The sequence below is a fragment of the Drosophila tropicalis genome, unplaced genomic scaffold (genome assembly GCF_018151085.1).
Source record: "Drosophila tropicalis isolate 14030-0801.00 unplaced genomic scaffold, ASM1815108v1 contig_820, whole genome shotgun sequence".
Lineage (NCBI taxonomy): Eukaryota > Metazoa > Arthropoda > Insecta > Diptera > Drosophilidae > Drosophila > Drosophila tropicalis.
In genome coordinates, this window is record NW_027173312.1 from 513,509 (window position 1) to 519,545 (window position 6,037).

Sequence of the window (6,037 nt, forward strand, 5' to 3'; positions counted from 1 at the left end):
GATATGGACTCGGCCATTTCTGTCTTCTATAAAACTCTTGAGTCGTTCTTTGATGTTTGTGTCCCGCGTGTGACTCTAGGATGGTCTGATAGACCTGCTTGGTTCTCACGTGAGTTATGTAACTTGAAGAACGTAAAATCGAGATGTTATAAAAGATTTAAAAAATCCGGTAAAGCATCGGATTTTTTCCCTATATGTAGTTGCTCGATCAAATTTTATGGTGCTGAATTCACAGTGCTATAAGGATTATCTTCAGCGATGTAAACTCAGGTTTTCTCGCGATCCTAAGCAATTTTATAAATTTGTAAATGTTAAACGTAAGACATCGGTGCACCCGTCTTACTTGTCTTTCGAAAACAATAAAGCTGACAATGATCAGGCAATTGCCGACATGTTTGCTGATTTTTTCAAAACAACTTATTGCTCTTCGATTTATCAAGCAAATCCTCCTTATCCTCATCACTTGCAATCGTCTAATTGCATTTTAGACCCTGTGTTTGATGAAAGTTCGGTTCTTAGCGTGCTCAGTTCCGTCAAACCAATATATGCACCTGGCCCTGATGGAATACCAGGCTGCGTATTAAGGTTTTGCGCGGAGGCCCTATGTAAGCCAATACTTAAGTTGTTTACACTGTCCGTCACATCTTCCGCCTTCCCGCCTATCTGGAAGGAATCATATATTATTCCTCTTCATAAAAAGGGGAAAAAGTCCGAAGCCTCCAATTATAGGGGTATTGCTAAATTGTCTGCCATACCCAAAGCATTTGAGAAAATAATAACATCTCAATTGCAGCATTTCTGTAGTTCAATCATTTCGTCATCCCAACATGGGTTTAAAAAACGTAGATCGACAACTACTAACCTATTAGAATTTACATCTCACTCAATCAAAGGGTTCAAGACTGCCGTGCAAACTGACGTCATTTATACTGACTTCAGCAAGGCCTTTGACTCCGTTGATCATACTCTGCTTCTATATAAATTCAACGCACTTGGCATCCCCAGCCTTTTGCTAGATTGGATTCTTCAATATCTTTCTAAGCGTACACAAAAGGTCCTCTTTAAGTCTTCATTTTCTAAGACCATCCAAGTGACCTCTGGAGTACCTCAGGGTAGTCATTTGGGTCTGTTCACGCCACCGGGTGAACAGCAGTGAGCGGCGAAGAGCAGTGAGCGGTGAGGAGTGAGGAGGGTTTTTTGATCCTCGGCGTCTACGGTCACACCAGGAGGAGTGACTTGATTTTTTCCAATGGGCACCGCCATCACTAAGAATCGAGCCTTTCACCCGAACACCCGTTCTCTTGCATTTTTTACGAATTGTTAATTACTTTCAACCCGAACCATTTCCGTGTGTGCCGGGTTACCTGTGAATATTATATAAATAATAAAACCTACGTTTATTTAACCGAAGTTTTTCGTGCGTTTTAATTCACCACTCGCTCACCACAAACTGAAGAAATTGGCACCCGCCAACTCCTTGTATTTCATTTGGATCCTTCCGCCCCCCACGAACATTGGTCCTTCGAGCCGGATATCCTTCCGCTCCTCCAGCTTGCATCGGCGGAATTCCTGATAAGTACAAAATTTCATTATTCATTTCATTTACATACTACTAAAAGTGTGAGGTTTTCCCGCTTCTCCATAGCGACCTACACACTTTTACATATTGTATGTACATACCTGACCTGTTCCAAGGTTTCATGGTAGTTCCTAATCCTTAGCGTGATTGTCCAACGTTCTCATTTTACATTCCACGATTATCCATTTTTATTTATGTTTTTTTTTTTTCCTCGCACTTGTCCAAATCCACCTTTTTTACATATGCATTCACATGTACATGTAATTTCCACAGCTGTTTGCCAAATCCGCGTAAAAGTTTAAAAAACCAAAAGAAAATTATTAAAGTGTTATAAAAAATAGGGAAAAATAAAAATCAAAGTGTTCACCGCGTTTTCTTATGTGTTGGAATAATTATCTTTAATGCCAAACTTATTTCCGCACGCGCGTATCTACGTACATACATACATCGTCACCTGTTGATGTACGCGCATATGTACATACATATCCATATACATACAATCCCTTCGCACATTTACCACGACACAAAAGGCAAAAAAATATTCTTTTTTAAATAGCACTTCACGTATGCACCGCGATTTCTTGCGCGTTCGAATTAGGTGCGAAATTAATTTCCTCACGCGCGTCTTTGGATACCGGTGCACTTGCTTACATACGTACATACATACATATGTATATGCTTACATAGTCATACATTGCACATACATATGTACATATCCACAACACATAATACATTTCGGTGTCGCGCATTGATTTAACACAACCCCACATCCAATTAAATTACAATTACTTACGTTTTTTTTTTGTTGTTGTGAACAACGCGTGTGCATACATATCTATACTCACCTGTGTACTTATGCATGTACGTACACACATAGATCAAAGCATCCGTCCATATGCATTGATCGGTTGTTTTATTTGCGCACAACACTCGCGGTGTGTAAAAGCGTTCTTTTGTTCTTGGTTTTTCCGCACAACCACAAAAAAATTATTCACATACATAATTAAACAACAAAATCAAAAACCAAATATATAAACAGCGGCCGACAGCTGTTTTCGGAGTAGTGGTGACACGTGAGTCGAGTCGTGATATCGATAGGCGGCTCAAGCGCGCCAAATTTAAATCACATTATTTCCGATTCTCCTTTTTCGCCTAATTATATATCCGCCCATATTTATAAAACAATACATATATATTTTTCCAGCACTATCGTGCCCACATTTATATATCCGTCCATATTTATAAATTATTTATATAATTTTTCCGGCCAACTTTTTGCGCTCATATATATATATCCGCCCATATTTATAAATAAATACATATATATTTTTTCCAGCACTATCGGGTCCATATTTATATATCCGCCCATATTTATAAATGAATACATATATATTTTCCAGAACTATCGGGCCCATATTTATATATCCGTCCATATTTATAAATTATATATATAATTTTTCGGCCAGTATTTTGCGCTCATATATAAGTTAAGCACTTCTATCATAACAAGGAGTTAAGTACTTATACCATAAAACCCAAGTCCGTCAACACATGCCCATTGGCCGATCCTATTTCATCATCATAAGCAATTCCCATTGGTCAACCCCACCCAGTCGTCACATGCCCATTTGTCGCATGATCGCCTGTCTCAAATAACAGTCCGACAGCTAGGATAAACAACAAGTCACCCCACTCAATCGTCAGATGCCAATTTGTCGCATGATCGCCTATCCCCAGCAACAGTCCGATCGTTAGGATAAACAACAAACCTGATACCCAGAATCACCCCACAAATTTCGGCAATAAACAAAGAATGGTCCTGAACACTTGTGTAAACAAAGAATGGTCCCACGCTCTTAGTGGACTATTGGACTCAGCCAACGCCGCCGCCTGCGACGACGTCAATTATCCAAGCCTTCATCCAACATAATCAAATCATAGAAAATCAGTCTTAAGCCTAAGTCCAAACCATCCGGTAAAACTTCGCTTTAGCTCCGCGGAATTCACTCAGTCAGAATCTTTCAGTTATCATTAAGTTGTAATTGTAAAGTGACTTTAAATAAAAATTGTATTTTTTTATACCGTGAGTGAAGGAAGTGTTTAATTGGCGCCCGAGCAGGGACCCTGCTAAATAAAACTTGATCGAGTGTTAGTGAAAGATATCAGTGGTCGTGACCGAGAAAACGCGTTAAATGCCTTAAAGTGTCAACGAAATAAAAACACTATATTGAACTGCACGAAGAATCAGACAGGGTCAAATTTATCGCTGCAATTTCCTCCAAGATCCGTTCAGAGGAAAACTGATAACCCAAACGTGTTTGCCCAGGAGCGTTAGTACCTTCAACGTTGGAAAAGCGAGCCCTCCTACAAGCCGATCAGTACAAGCACCGAAGATGTTATTAATAATGTAAGTTAAGAAAAATAATTCTAAGCAAAAGAAAATCAAGAAAGAAAATCAAAACAAGAAAAAAGAATTTGTGTAAACACAGTGAGAAAAAATTTGTGAACCAAAACCAAAAGTTTAAATTTAAAAAAGAAAAAAAGAAAAATATAAGCCAAAATATTTGAAAAATCCTTAATTAAATTTTTTCTCACTCAAGAAAAAAGAATCAAAAATTGAAAAAGAAACTAGTAATAAGTAATCCCAAAAAAAGGGAAAGAAATAATTCAAAATTTAAAAAAAAAAAAATTTTTTGTAAAAAAAAGAGAATAATCATTTAATATTGAAAAATTTGCATAATATCACAAATTAAGATTTAAGAAATAATTTTGAAAAAAAAAAAAGAGAATAATCATCTAATATTGAAAATTTTGCATAATACCACAAACTAAGTATTTAAGTACCAAAAACCATTTCCACCAAGATTAGCGGACATACCGCTATACCTTTGTCAATATAAACTGAAATCCAATTTTCGCGGCATTATATCGTTCGTGACGTCATAATATTCGCGATATCGTAACACTTATTTCCTTGAAAGAAACCTGGTTCGAAATATTTTTTCCAAAATGACTAATGACAACTGGGTTAAAGCAGCAGTCCTCCAGCAGGGTGGTAGTCAGGCAGCAGCTTCCGATGCTCCGACAGCATCCACCTCAGGTGCAGCAGCCGTAAATAGAATAGAGGCACTGTCGATACAAGGATTAGATGTAGCTATCCAAACAATTTTGTCATCTCAGCTACAGGAAATAGTGAAACAATTAAATTTTTCCCAGCCAGGACACATTCCCTTTAGGGACCAGACAGCTAGCGTCCAGGATAACTGGCATGAATTAGACAAAGTGCCAGATATCGTAAAAAATCTTGACAAATTCTCAGGTAGTCGTGAAGAATTCTCAACATGGTTTGCTTCCGCCACACGTTTGATGGAATTGTATGCTCCCATTCAGGGAACACCCAAATACTTTGCAATTCTGGTAACCATTCGAGGCAAAATTACAGGCCATGCGAATACACTGTTGAAAGTATATCGCACTGCTTTACATTGGGATGCAATCTCTCAGTGTCTGTTATCTGAGTACTCAGACAAACGAGATTTAAGCACTCTAGAATACCAGCTATTCACCATGACCCAGAAAGGCGCATCCATTCATCAATTTTACTTCGCCGTTTACCAACAGATGTCGTTAATACTAGACCAAATCGAAACATTGGGTTATACTCCCGAGACCATGGAAGCCATGGCAAAACAGGTCAGAGATAGGGCTCTAGATACCTTCATCAGAGGTCTTAACGGAGATCTATCAGACAGAATGAGCTTAGCTCAACCCAGAGATCTGAGGCATGCATTGCAACTGTGCGAGATGTTGGACAATAAAAGGGCTAGGAACAATATCAGCCATCGTGACACTCGTCCACCAGTAGGACCAAAACCCCGCATTATGCAAAAATTACTTGCAACCTCAACAATCATACATACCGGCAATTCCACCAAAACCTTATAATAACAACAACTTTTATAATCAAAAACCGATGCAAAACGTGTTCATTCCCCAAAATAAATTTCCTCAAACGAAAAACCCCATGTTTTTCAATGCACCACCGAGGCCATTTGCTCCGAAGCCTCAGCCGGCACCAACTCCTATGGATGTCGACGGCTCTATTCTAACAAAAAAAGTTGACTACATGAACAAGCCAAACGCTAATTCACCACAACAATTTGCTCTCAAAAGAGTCAACCAGTCCACCGGAAATTTTCCCAATAAAGTTCAGAGGCAATTCCATATCGAAACCGGTATGTCAGGTGAACAATATATCACCATACCGCCTCAAGAAGAGCATTACTCCGATATGTCCGATTATCAGTCTGCTTACCAAGGCCAAGAAGACCTTTACGAATTAGTCCCATATTCTGAGGTTCGTGAATATCAACAGCAGGAGGAATATTTTACCTCACAAGGTGACAACTCAGAGTTAGTCCCGCAGAATAAAGAGGAAACCAAATCACAATCACAGGA

The 6,037-nt window shown here is 38.7% G+C and overlaps 1 long non-coding RNA gene across 1 annotated transcript; it reads right to left on the reverse strand.

Moving 5' to 3' along the window:
- Positions 1-1,369: 1,369 nt before the first annotated feature.
- LOC137580173 (uncharacterized) lies at positions 1,370-2,503 on the reverse strand. The gene is made up of 3 exons (XR_011032963.1): positions 2,425-2,503; positions 1,681-1,852; positions 1,370-1,569 (listed from the first exon to the last, which is right to left on the reverse strand). It is a non-coding gene; the product is annotated as an uncharacterized lncRNA (long non-coding RNA).
- Positions 2,504-6,037: the final 3,534 nt, after the last annotated feature.